Source organism: Canis aureus, chromosome 21 (assembly GCF_053574225.1).
Source record: "Canis aureus isolate CA01 chromosome 21, VMU_Caureus_v.1.0, whole genome shotgun sequence".
Lineage (NCBI taxonomy): Eukaryota > Metazoa > Chordata > Mammalia > Carnivora > Canidae > Canis > Canis aureus.
Genome location: NC_135631.1, coordinates 6,275,393 through 6,290,105, shown reverse-complemented (window position 1 = coordinate 6,290,105; position 14,713 = coordinate 6,275,393).

The window sequence follows — 14,713 nt, the reverse complement described above, 5'->3', positions numbered from 1 at the left end:
GGACCTGTCTGCGGAAGGCAGGTCTCATACCCAGGCTGGTTGAGTCTCGTGAGAGCCAGAGACTCGGACCCATGTGAACCAGGGCTTGGAGGCTATCCCCACAAATCGGGTGCTTTGTTCCCTTCTGGAGAGGTGGGATGGGGGACAACCCACAGGGATGGCTTTCATCCTCAGCTTACAGCCAGGGGCCTCTGCCTGGCACCCCTATGTACAAGGAATGAGGGCACAGGACGTCAGGGCCTGCCTGCCTCCCTGCCCCAGCCAGAGACGTCTTGTCCTTTCATCCCCTGAGAATTGGTTGCAGTCTCCATCCCTCCCTCCGTGGGGGGTCATGTTCCCAACCATCTAGTCATCTTGGCTCCCTAGGTGGGCCACGAGTGCCTCAAGCGATGGCGTCCATGGCCAAGCTCAGCATTGGGCCCCAGAGTGTCCTGGGCCCTTGGGGTTCTTCCTAAACCTACAGGCATTGCTGCTTACCTGAGCTAGAGACCCGTGCTTCAGCCCAGGGTCCTGTCAACCACCCACAGACTCTTTTCCTTTTTTAAGATTTAATTTTAAGTAATTGCCACACCCGATGTGGAGCTCAGAGTCCCAACTTTGAGATCAGGAGTCACTGAGCCAGCGATGGGCCCCTTCCCCATATTCTTGTGAACAGGCCCCTGCTGCTGCCCTGCCTGGGACCTTGCCGCCAAGTGCCAGCCCCAACCCAGCCATCCTCCACCCTGTAGCCAGGGGCCCCTCGAAACACAAACATGACCACACCGTTTCCAGTCAGTATTTCTTCCCAAGATAAAGGCAAAGCTGCTCTGTCTGGCATTCTAGAAATAGGCAAACTTGGCTAGTCCTGGCCAAGCAGAGCATGAGGGAAAGAGCCAGTCTACAGAGAGCTCACAGGAGGTGGAGACCATGCATGTCCAGTCTGGGGGGTGGGGTGCCGCAGGTTTGAGTCCTGAGCTATCCCCCTGCCTTGGAGGCCTCCAGCCCACAGTGAGCAGGCATTCCTGGCCTGCTCAAAAGACCCATTCAGCATTAGCTCATCAGGTATTCATTGAGCACCCACTGTTTGCCAACCAGTTGGGAATTCAGAGACAAATCCACCTGCCCTGCCCACAGGAACTCACCATGTGGTGAGTGAGATGTGACAAACACAAGGAGGGAGGCAAGAGGTGAGCACATGGAGGAGGTGCCTTACCCTCCTGGGAAGGTCAGGGAAGGCTGCTTGGCAGAGAGGACTCAGAGCCCCTCTCTTCCTTGCGTTTTGCTGTGGTGGCCGTGGCTGTGGCTGGTTCAGTGGCCAAAGCAGCACTGACGCAGAGGAGCAGGGTCCCTACTTGAGAGTCTAGATGGAAGGCCGAGGTGCAGTGAAAATCAGACTCGGGGCTCGGCCTCCAAACTTCCCTCCAGTGAGGAGACCAAGGTGTGGGAAGGCCGAGGGGCTGCCCAAAGCCACCCTCCAAGCAAGTGGCAGGACAGGATTCACTCTGGGAGCACAGGCAGCTGGGGCACCCAGGGACCCAGCCTATCTCCTCTGGGGGCAGCCACGTATCCCCAAGCCAGGGAGGTCCACGGGCTCCCCCTGGCGGCCAAGCCTCACTCCTTCATCCTGAGAGGGATGAAGTCCGTTCAGTGGGATGAACGCCCTGGGTGCTAGTCCCAGCACCACCCAGCACAGCACCCCAGCTTTCCCCTCGCTGCTCGGGGGTCTCCCTCCGTGCTAGCCCCCCTGGCACTGGGAGGCCCCCCTGGGAACCCCACACTGAAGAGCTCTTGCCCCTGCATGCTCCCAGCTGGGGGTCTCTTCCTGTAGGACAGACTGTTCTGGGTGGAATCCTGTCATTTGTGCCTGCGACCATCTCCCCCTAAAAGGAAATCAGGATTTCGGGGAGAACGCAGTACCCTCCCGACCACAGCCCTGCACTTCTGTCCCAGAAGCAACCAGCGGGGTTGCAAGGAGCAAACCATTCATGTCCATGCTCGGCCACAACAGCTATGCTTCAAAATAAGAGAGACCAGTGTCTAGGCAGCACAGGCACTGATGATAACTGTCATCTCATTTAATAATCTCAGATTTCAGTCTTCCTGCTCCCCCACCCCCTCACACAAGTCATCCTCCAAGGCAGCCAGAATGATGATTTAAAAATACAACCCAGATCAGGATACCATCCACCCCGCCTAGGTCCCTCAAAGGCTTCTCACCATAGTAGGAAAAAAAAAAATCCAAATGTGAACTAAGGATGCACGTGGCCAGAGAGAAGCATTCACGAAAAATCTGGAAAATGGGGATCCAGGCAGAAGGAGGAGGGGAGTAGTCCCTGGATAGAGAGACACTGGTGGGCATGGACAACTGGAGGGCAAGGGGGGGAGTGACAGACGGTGGGGCCGGGCTGGGAGGACATGGCCAGTGTGGGGCAAGGAAGAGGTGGAGGCCCAGGACTCTGCTCCGCAGATTAATGTCCTCTGATTTCAGGTTGAAGCATTATTTTGTTGCACTGAAGTCTTCACAGATGAAGTGGGTGCCCCTGGGGTTCATCACTTTTTTCTTTTTAAGTAGGTTCAATGCCTAAGAACGCGGGGCTTGAACTCATGATGGAGATGAAGAGCTGCACGACGGGGGGGCCACTACCTACTCCTCTGTGTGCATGTCTGGAGAGTTCCATGATGAAAAGTTAAAAAGAAGAAGAGAAAGGAAGGGAGATGTAGAGCTGCCATTTTTTTAAAGGTTTTATTTATTTATTTATGGGTGACACAGAGACACGTAGGCAGAGGGAGGAGAAGCAGGCTCCATGCAGGGAGCCCAAAGCAGGACTCGATCCCAGGACTCCAGGATCGCACCCTGAGCCAAAGGCAGACACAACCACTGAGCCACCCAGGTGTCCCTAGAGCTATCATTTAAATCTCTTAGGTAAATGATGGCTCTGGTTGTGATGTAGAGGGAGGCTGGGGGGCAGCGCATAAGGGCCAGTCAGTTGGGAGGCTGCTCAGTGTCCCAGGCCGTGGTGATGAGGACACGGCTTGGACTGGGGAGTGTCCCAGAGGGAGAGACGCACATGAACATGGGGATGTGTTTTGGAAGCTGAGTCAACAGGACGTCCAGTGTTTCTTTCCATACCGCCCCCGCCACACACACACACACACACACACACACACACACACACACACACACGGCAGAAGCCAGGATGGCCTCTCCATCTGGAGCTTGAGGATGGGATGGGGGTGAGGTCATTTCCAGGAGCTGGGGAGCAGGGCACCCCTATTCTCCGCACTTTGCACAGTAATTCATTGCTACAATCCTATGAGACAGAAGCATCCTTATCATCATCACCCCTAGCCCACAGAGGGGAAACTGAGGCCAGAGATTAGTGAATCTACCCGATGTCCTACAGCACGAGGGGGCAGAGCTGGGATTCACACCCTGGAGCCACACCCCAGCTTCTGTGCTTTACCACGAGGCACCACTGCCTCCTGCCGGGAGGGTGCGGGAAGGTGGGCAGGGAACCCAGTCTGAGTCTGTGCTGAGGCTGGGATGTCGGTTAGGCCATCAGGAGGATGTGGGATACGGGTCTACAGGCCTGGAAGGCCCCCACGGGAGAGACGTCAGGAGCCATCAGCAGAGATGGGGTTCAACGCCAGGAGGCCAGGGCAGGTGGTCTGAGGAGAGAGGGGAGGTGAGGCCGAGCAGAGGAGAGAGACGACCTGTCTTCTTCCACCAGGAGAGTGGGGCATCCTGGAATCCGAGAGAAGCCGCTGTTTCAGGAAGGAAGGGGAGCCACATCAGATGCTGCCATGGGCTGGGTCCATGGCAGGGAGTGGCTGCTTGTGTGGGCAAGTGGCCTCGGGGAGGCAGCCTCAGGAAGTCCATGTGGAGGGTTAGGAAGGAAGACAGGTGAGCAAGGGGCAGTGACCTGGGGCAACAATCTGGAAAGGTTTGGTTAGACGTGGGGACGGGGAGGGGGCACAGGGCAGCAGGTAGAGGTGGAGAGGGGACCAAGAAGGATATTATCAAATTTCAGTATAGTTAACGCACAGTGTTGTGTTAGTTTCAGGTGTACAACCTAGTGATTCAACAAGTCTGTGCATTACTCAGTGCTCATCATGATAAGTGCACTCTGTGTAATCTCAGTGCCCAAGAAGGACTTTTTTTTGAGAGAGAGAGCATGCATGAATGAAGGGCGAGCAGAGGGAGAAGGAGAGAATTTTTTGAAGCTGTTTTTTTTTTTAATTTTTTATTTATTTATGATAGTCACACACACAGAGAGAGAGAGAGGCAGAGACACAGGCAGAGGGAGAAGCAGGCTCCATGCACCGGGAGCCCGATGTGGGATTCGATCCCGGGTCTCCAGGATCGCACCCTGGGCCAAAGGCAGGCGCCAAACCACTGCGCCACCCAGGGATCCCAGAATTTTTTAATTTAAATTTAATTATTAACATATAGTGTATTATTAGTTTCAGAGGTAGAGTTCGGTGATTTATTGGTCTTATACAACACCCAGTACTCATCACATCATGTGCCCTCCTTCATGCCCGTCCTCCAGTTACCCCACCCCGCACCTGTCTCCCCTCCAGCAGCCCTCAGTTTGTTTCCTATGATTAGGAGTCTCTTATGGTTTGACTCTCTCTCTGATTTCATCTTGTTTTGTTTTTCCCTCCCTTCCCCTATGCTTCTGTTTTGTTCCTTAAATTTTACATATGAGTGAAATCATATGATAGTTGTCTTTCTCTGACTTATTTTGCTTAGCATAATATTCTCTAGTTCCATCCACATCATTGCAAATGGCAAGATTTCTTTCTTTTTTAAAAAATAATTTTATTTATTTGAGAGAGAGTGAATGAGCATAAGTAGGGTGGGGAAGGGTAGAGGGAGAGGGAGAAGCAGACCCTCCACTAAGCAGGAGCCCAACGCCAGGCTTGATCCCAGGACCCTGAGATCACGACCTGAGCTGAAGGTAGAGGCTCAACCAACTGAGCCACCCAGGTGCCCCAAGATTTCTTTTTTTGGTGGCTGAGTAAGAGAGAGAGAGAGAGAATCGATAGATTATATATATCTAATATATATAATATCTCCTTAATCTTCTTAATCCATTCATCTGTCATGGACATCTGGGCTCTTTCCATAGTTTGGTTATTGTGGACACTGCTGCTATAAACATTGGGGTGCAGGTGCCCCTTCAGATCACTATGTTTGTATCTTTGGGGTAAATACCTAGTAGTGCTATTACTAGATCAGAGGGTAGCTCTATTTTCAACTTTTTGAGGAGCCTCCATACTGTTTCCCAGAGTGGCTGCACCAGTTTGCATTCCCACCAATAGTGTAAGAGGGTTCCCCCTTTCTTTGCATCCCCACTAACCTCTGCCATTTCCTGACTTGTTAACTCCAGCCATTCTGACTGGTGTGAGATGGTATCTCATTGCAGTTTTGATTTGTATTTCCCTGGTGCTGAGTGATGTTGGGCATTTTTTCATGTGTCTGTTGGCCATCTGTATGTCTTCTTTGGAGAAATGTCTTTTCATCTCTTCTGCCCATTTCTTGATTGGATTATTTGTTTTTTTGGGTGTTGAGTTTGAGAAGTTCTTTATAGATTTTGGATACTAGTCCTTTTTCTGATAAGACATTTGCAAATATCTTCTCCCATTCTGTCACTTGTCTTTTGGTTTTGTGATTGTTTCCTTTGCTGTGCAAAAGCTTTTTATCTTGGTGAAGTCCCAATAGTTCATTTTTGCTTTTGTTTCCCTTGTCTTTGAAGATGTGTCTAGCAAGAAGTTGCTGTGGCCAAGGTCACAGATGTTGCTTGCTGCCTGTGTTCTTTTCTAGGATTTTGATGGATTCCTGTCTCACATTTCAGTCTTTCATCCATCTTGAGTCTACTTTTGTGTATGGTGTAAAAAAAATGGTTCAGTTTCATTCTTCTGCATGTACCTGTCCAATTTTCCTGACACGATTTGTTGAAGAGACTTTTTTCCATTGGATATTCTTTCCTGCTTTGTCGAAGATTAGTTGGCCATAGAGTTGAAGGTCCATTTCTGGGCTCAACATGGAGCCCAACTTGGGGCTCGGTCTCATAACCCTGAGATCATTACCTGAGCTGAAATCAAGAGTCAGATGCCCAACCGACTAAGCCACCTAGCCACCCCCAAAGAAGGAAATCAGTGCTTCACTGCCTCCCACACAGGAGGAGCAACTATTGTGCCCATTTCCAAATGGGAAAACTGAGGACAGAAGATTAGGTGACTTGCCCAAGGCCACATAGCTAAGAACTGAGCCAGGCTCTGAGTTCAGTCCATCTGGCTCCAAGTCACACATTCCCACTGCCAAATTGAGTAGAGCACCAGGTTTGCTCAGTTGGGGGTGCCACATCCTGTTGGCCAGTTATTATACTCAGTGAATAAGCTCACTGTGCCCCGTAAGCAGGGTACACAGCGGGGGCTTGGCTCCACTTTGCCAGTGCTCAGGACACTGCGTGAGGGAAGCAGGTACAAAGGAATCCAGGTAGGTATAGAGGAAGCACAAGGGGACCTTAAGGGGTCGGCCCTGGGTCCTGTAAATAGAAAAGCTTGAAAGAGGAGACCTCATGCCCACTTATGGCCTTTCTCCTGAACCTTTGGGAGACCCCCAGTGTGGCATCTTGGGAGCCCCAGAGAACAAGTCCACTTTATTCCATAAGCCCTGAGCAGCTATTTGTCTCAGACAACCTTGGATTGCTAGCAACAGAAACCTTGGGACTTTCCAAAGTGAGGGGATTTGTCACAAAGATAGAAGAGCCAAGACTCTGGGAGCTGTGCTGTGTGCTCCTCTCCGTTTCTTCTTCTCTCAGCACATCTCCACTCTCCCCTGGGCTGAGCACCTGCCTTTATAAGTCTTAGGGTCTGATCTCCCCAAGGGACTCTGGTTGTAACCTTGGCACCAACCATGGCCCATTTCAGCTGCATTGTCCAACTCCTAAGGTCATCCATTGTCTATCCACCATGGCCATGAGGCTGTCCCTTGTGGGCTGTGGGTGCAGCCCAGATGTTATGAAAAGAGTGTGGACAGAGAAGAAAGGATGCCCACATCTTGGTGGGTTTCTGTTCCATGTGCCAGGCCCTGGGCTGAGCTCCAGGGCACAATGACTCAAGAGACGTGCTTCCTGCTCTCAAGGAGTTGCAGGCTTGTGGGGCATTCAGATGGTGGACAGTGAGGCGCAGACAAGAGTTACAAAAGAAACGGAGGGCCCCTAGGTCCTGCTTCAGAGCACAATTCATGCAGGCACTTTGCAGGGCAACTGACCATGGTATTAAAACACAGATGTAATCACATGCCCCGGTTTCTGCCCTACAGAAGCACAGGAGAGGCACGGATTAGAACACCGTTGACCACATTCTTTGTAAAGGCAAAAATGCAGATGCTCTAAATGGTCTTCAGCAGTACCACCAAATATGGATAGTAGTTTAAAAGAAAGAGCTAGAACGATCTGTGATAGAATTGGTAGTTTCCAGAGACATATTTTTGAGCAAGAAAGGAAAAGTTTCCGAAGTCACAGTACAATACTGCTTGCATTTTCCAGTTACCTATCACAGTTTTTGTGAGTCAGGAATCGGGCCCGACTTAGCTGGGTCTTCTGCTTCAGGGTCTCACAGAGCTTTAATCAAGGAGTCGGCCAGAGCTGCATTCTCATCTGAAGCTCACCTGAGGAAGGAGCTCTTGCACGCTCACATGGTGTTGGCAGGAATCAGTTCCTTGCAAGGCTCAGACTGAGGGCCTGGGTTCCTTGCAGGTGGGGGGTGAGCCTCCTGCACCTCCCTGCCACATGGCTTACTCCATAGGCAGCTAGAACTTGGCATCACATTCTTCAAAGCCAGCAAGGGAGTCTCCAAGCAAGATAGACATAAAATATTTTTATATAATGTAAATCTTTTACACAACATAAAATTTACCATTTTAGCCGGTTAAAAGCATACAAGTTCAGGGGCATCAAGCACTTTCATGGTGTTGTGTAACTATCACCACTGTTTCCAGAACTTTTTCATCATCCCAAACAGAAACTCTGTACTCATTGAGCAACAACTCTCTACTCCCCTCCCCCAGCCCCTGGCAACCTCTACTCAACTCTCTTGTCTCTATAAACTATGCCTGAACCAGATACGGTGGAATCATAAGTAGAGCCACACACTACTGGTCCTTCAATTGCTGGCTTTAGTTATTTGAGTGTTCTTTCTTTTTCTCTTTCTTTCTTCTTTCTTTCTTTCTTTCTTTCTTTCTTTCTTTCTTTCTTTCTTTCCCTTCCTTCCTTCCTTCCTTCCTTCCTTTCTTTCTTTTTCTTTCCCTTAGTTCATCTAGCCAAAGCTTTGTCAATTCTGTAGAGCTTTTCAAAGAACCTACTTTTGGTTTCACTGATTTTCTTGATTGTTCTTTCTCCTCCACTGTTTGCCTCTACACTAATCCTTACTATTTTCCTTCTTTCTGCTGGCTTTGGGCTTGGTCTGCTCTTCTTTTCTAGTTCTTTAAGCTATATGGTTAGGTTATTGATTTGAGATCTTTCTTCCTTTTTTATTTTTTATTTTTTTAAATTTTTATTTATTTATGACAGTCACAGAGAGAGAGAGAGAGGCAGAGACACAAGCAGAGGGAGAAGCAGGCTCCATGCACCGGGAGCCCGACGTGGGATTCGATCCCGGGTCTCTAGGATCGCGCCCTGGGCCAAAGACAGGCGCTAAACCACTGCGCCACCCAGGGATCCCTTTCTTCCTTTTTTAATACAGACATTTACAGCTATGAATTACCCTTGTAATTACCCTGCTTTCTTTGCATCTTATAAGTTTTGGTGTGCTCTATCTTCATTTTCATCCATCTCAAGGTATCATCTGATTTCCCTTGGGATTGCATCTTTGACTAGGTGGTTCTTTAAGAGTTTGTTGTTTGATGGACTATTGGGACTTCATCAAGAGAAACAGCTTTTGCACAGCAAAGGAAGGAATCAATAAAATTAAAAGGCAGCCTATGGAATGGGAGAAGTTATTTGCAAATGACATATATGATGAAGGGTTAGTATCCAAAATCCATAAAGAACTTACCAAACTCAACACCCAAAAAACAAATAATCCAGTTAGGAAATGGGCAGAAGACATGAATAGACATTTTTCAAAAGGAGACATCCAGATGGCTAACAGACACATGAAAAGATGCTTAACATCACTCATCATCAGGCAAATACAAATACAAAACCACTATGAGATATGACCTCACACCTGTCAGAAGGGATAAAATTATCAACTCAGGAAGCAACAGATGTTGGTGAGGCTGCAGATAAAGGAGAACCTTCCTACACTGTTGGTGGGAATGCAAACTGGTGCTGCCACTCTGGAAAACAGCATGGAAGTTCCTCAAAAAGTTAAAATAGGGCAGCCCGGGTGGCTCAGCGGTTTAGCGCCACCTTCAGCCCAGGGCATGATCCTGGAGACCCAAGATCAAGTCCCACGTCAGGCTCCCTGCATGGAGCCTGCTTCTCCCTCTACCTGTGTCTCTGCCTTCCCTCTGTGTGTCTCTCATGAATAAATGGATAAAATCTTTAAAAAAAAAAAAGTTAAAAATATAACTCCCCTGTAACACAGCAATTGCACTGCTAGGTATTTACCCAAAGGATACAAAAATAAAGATTTGAAGGGATACCTGCACCCTGATGTTTATAGCAGCATTATCAATAATAGCCAAACTAGGGCAGCTCCGGTGGCTCAGGGGTTTAACACCGCCTTCAGCCCAGGGTGTGATCCTGGAGACCCGGGATCAAGTCCCACATCAGGCTCCCTGCGTGGAGCCTGCTTCTCCCTCTGCCTGTGTCTCTGCCTCTCTCTCTCTCTCTCTCTCTCTCTCTCTCTCATGAATAAATAAATAAAATCTTTAAACAATAATAGCCAAACTAAGAGAAGAGCCTAAGTGTCCATCATCTGATGAATGGATAAAGAAGACACCACACACACACACACACACACACACACACACACACACAGGAATATTACTCAGCCACAAAAAGAAGGAAATCTTGCCAATGGCAGCAATGTGAATGGAGCTAGAGTGTATTATGCTAAACAAAATAAGTCAACCAGAGAAGGACAATTATCATATAATTTCACTCATATGTGGAATTTAAGAAACAAAACAGATGAACATATGGGAAGAGGAAAAAAGAGAGGGGGAAACAAGTCATAAGTGAGTCTTAATGATAGAAAACACACTGAGAGTTGATGGCAGAAGGTAGGTAGGGGATGGACTAGATGTGTGATGGTATTAAGAAGGGCACCTGTTGTGATGAGCACTGCGTGTTATATGTAAGTGATTAATCACTATATTCTACTATAGAAATCAATATTACACTATATGTTAACTAAAGAGAATTTAATAAATTTGAAAAAGAAAAAAGAGACTGTATTGTTTGAGTTCCACATATTTGTGAACTTTCTTGTTCTTCTTCTGTTGTTGCATTTCAGTTTGTTCCCTTGTGATCAGAAAAGATATTTTGTTTCATTTCAACCTTTTATGGTTTACTAAGACTTGTTTTGTGCCCTAACACATGATCTGTCTTGGAGAACATTCCACGTGTACTTGAGAAGAATGTATACTCAGCTTATTTAGTAATCTCTAGGAATGCCTGGGTGGCTCAGTGGTTGAGCATCTATCTGCCTTTGGCTCAGGGCGTGATCCCAGGGCCCTGGGGTCGAGTCCCACATCACATTGGGTTCCACGTAAGAAGCCTGCTTCTCCCTCTGCCTATGTCTCTGCGTCTATCTGTGTGTCTCTCATGAATAAATAAATAAAATCTTTTAAAAAAAAAAAGTAATCTCGGGAAGCCTGGGTGGCTCAGTGGTTTAGCGCCACCTTCGGCCCAGGTCGCGATCCTGGAGACCCGGGATCAAGTCCCACGTCCGGCTCCCTGCATGGAGCTTGCTTCTCACTCTGCCTGTGTCTCTGCCTCTCTCTCTCTCTCTAATTAATAAATAAATAAATAAATAAATAAATAAATAAATAAATATTTTTAAAAAGTAATCTCTACACCCAACATGGGGCTCGAACTCGCAATCTTGAGGTCAAGAATCACACACTCTTCCAACTGAGCAAGCCAGGTACCCCAAGTGCTCAATTTTTCTTATTGGTCTTCTGTTTTAATGTTCTCTTATTGAAAGTGAGGTATTGAAATCTCCAACTGTTATGGTAGAACTGTCTATTTCTCTTTTCAGCTCTGTCAGTTTTTGCTTTATATATATTTTAGGGCTCCTTTGTTAGGTAAGTATAGGTTCATAATTGTTATATCTTCTTGCTGGATTGAAACTTGTATCAGTACACAATGTCCTTATTATCTCTGATAACTGTTTTGGCTTAAAGACTATCTTGTCTGAAAATAATAGAGTCAGCTCTCCTTTGGTTACTATTTGAATATCTTTTTCCATCCTTTTGCCTTGACTTCTCTGTGTCTTTGGATCTGAAGATTCAATTCAGTGAGTCTCCTATGAATGGCATATAGACAGTATGTTTTTATGCCAATATTACCATCTCTGCCTTTTAATTGGAGAATTTAAGCCATTTATATTTAAAGTAATTACTGATAAGGATTTACTGTGCCATTTAGCTATTTGTTTTCTGTTTTATATTTTTCTGATCTTCGATTTCCTCCATTACTGCCTCTTTTTAAATTTGATTATAGTTGATTTTTTGTAGAAACCTATTTTGATTCCCTTCCTCTTTCCTTTTCTGTATATATGTCTTTTTACTTTTATTTTTGAGAGAGAGCAAGTGGGGGGCAAGGGCAGAGAGAAAGGAAGAGAGAATCCCAAGCAGGTTCCATGCCCAGTGCAGAGCCCAACTTGGGGCTCAATTTTACAACCCTGAGATCATGACCTGTGCTAAGATCAAGAGTCAGACACTTAAAGGACTGAGTCACTCAGGTGCCCCTTTTTTTCTGTATGTTTTTTAGTTATTTTCTTAGTTTTCTTTGGGGATTACAATTAATCTCTTAGCAACCTAATTTGAGTAATACCAACTTTGTTTCAGCAATATATCAACACTCTGCCCCTGTAAATCCCTGTCCCTTCCCCTTTATGTTGTTTTTACCACAGATTACACCTTTATTGCCCATTAACATAGATTTATAATTATTGTGTTATGAACTTGCCTTTTAAATCATGTGTGAAAAAAAGATTAGTTACAAATCAGAAGTACAATAATACTGACTTCCATATTTACCTATATAGTTATATTTACCAATGTTCTTTATGGCTTCACGTTACAGTCTGGTGTCCTTTCAATTAAACCTGAAGGACTCCCTTTAGCATATCTTGTATATAAACTCCATCAACTTTTGTTTATCTGGAAATATCTAAATTTCTCCTTCAAGAATGAAGGAGAGTTTTGCTGGATATAGAATTTTTGGTTGAATTTTTTTCTTTCAGGACTTCACATATGTCATCCCGCTGCCTCTGGCCTCCGTGGTTTCTGAGGAGAAATCAGGTAGCTATGTTTTGAGGATTCCTTGTATGTGATAAGTTGCTGTGCTCTGCTGCTTTCTAAATTCTGACTTTGGATTTTGACAGTTTCACTATAATGTGTCTCAGAGTGGATCTCTTTGAGTTTATCATACTTGGGATTTGTTGAACTTAGATATGCCTACTCATGTTTTCTTCAGATTGGGGAGGTTTTCAGCCATTATATCTTCAAATAGTCTCTGTCCCTTCCTCTCTTCTTCTCAGATTCCTATAATGCATATGCTGGTATGCTTAGTAGTGTCCTACAGGTCCCCTAGGCTCTGCTCATTTTTATTTATTCTTTTTTCTTTCTGCCTGTCAGATTGTGTAATTTCAATTATCTTATCTTTAAGTTGACTGCTCCTTTTTTCTGCCTGCTCAAATCTGACGCTGAACCCATCTAGTGAGCTTTTCATTTCAGTTATACCATTCAGCTCCAGAATTTTTATTTAGTTCCTTTTTCTGTCTCTATTTTTAATTGATATTCTCATTTTCTTCAAACATTTTCCTGATTTCTTTTAGTTCTTTGTTGATAGTTCCCTTTAGCTCAATGAGCATATTTAAGAATTGATTTCATGTTCTTGACCAGCAATACCAATGTCTAGGCTTCCTCAGGGATGTATTCTGTCAAGGTTTTTTTTTTCTTTCCTGTGAATGGTCCATTTTTTCCTTATTTGTATGTTTCATAATTTTAGTTGAGAACTGGATCTTACAAATATCATAATGAAGTCGCTCTGGAAATCTGATGTACCCAATCCTCAGGGATTGCTGGCTTTTGCTTGTTGAGGGCTGAAACATCCATTTGTGCCTTTTCCAAACTATTCTTGCAAAGTGTGTATTCCTTGTTGTGCATGGTCAGGGAAGTTTCTGTTCCATTAAATCTGTGGTCAGTCAGTGACCTGACAAAGATTTCTTTAAATGTCTGGCTCAAAAAAAAAAAAAAAAAGTTTTTGTCTCTTTAAATCTGCCCATAGATCCTGCCAGGGGAGCTAGGCTGCTGTAGCTGAGAGGTCTGAAACCAAGGCAAGCATCTGCACTGGCCCCTCAAAACACTGCCAGACCAACCAAAATGTACCATCCCAAATATTTGAAGAGTAAGGACCCAATGGCCCACCCTGGCACAAGCCAGTCTCTCCAGCAACATGGGTCCCTATCTCCACAGCTGTGGCAAGACTGAGGAACAGGGGATGATAGATGGTTACTGAACACTTCTCTCTTACCAAAGAATAGCAGCTTCTCCCTTCATTAAACATTCCTCTGGGGCAGCCCTGGTGGCTTAGTGGTTTTGCGCCGCCGTCAGCCCAGGGTGTGATCCTGGAGACCTGGGATCGAGTCCCACATTGGGCTCCCTGCATGGAGCCTGCTTCTCCCTCTGCCTGTGTCTCTGCCTCTGTGTGTGTGTGTGTCTCTCATGAATAAGTACATAATATCTTAACAACAACAACAACAACAAAAACATTCTTTTGATTGTTATAAGTATCCAATCAGGTGTCAGAGTTCAAAAATGGTTGGTGGTTCCAGTCATCTTTCTTACTCTCTCATTGCTTCTGTGGAGGGATCAACTCCTAAAACTTCCCACTCTGCCATTTTGTGTGACATCGTATGTAATACCATCACTTACTGTGCTCACAGATATTCTGCATTCTACTGGTTATAAGAAGCAAGCCATAGGTCCTTGTCCTTCCCACACTCAATGGGAGGAGCTTACATAACGTCATGAATACCAGTACGCTGGGACAATCCAGGCTACCTCAGTCCATCCTCCATACTGCTTATTTATGATGTTATTTCTAAATAAACAAACATATGCATATATATGAAAGAATGGGAAAGTTCTGGAGAAAGATGCACTGAATCATTTTTTCCTTTTTTTTAAATTTAAATTCAATTTGCCAACATATAGTCTAACACCCAGTACTCATCCCATCAAGTGCCCTCCTTAGTGCCTGCCACCCAGTTACCCCATCTCCCCACCTACCTCCCCTTCTGCAACCCTTTGTTTCCCAGAGTTAGGAGTCTCTCATGGTTTGTCTCCCTCTCTAATTTTTCCCACTAAGTTCCCCTCCTTTCCCTTATAATCCTTTCACTATTTCTTATACTCCACATGTGAGTGAAGCCATATGATGATTGTCCTTCTCTGATTGACTTATTTCACTCAGCATAATACCCTCCAGTTCCATCCGTGTCGAAGCAAGTGGTGGGTATTCGTCTTTTCTGATAGCTGAGTAAT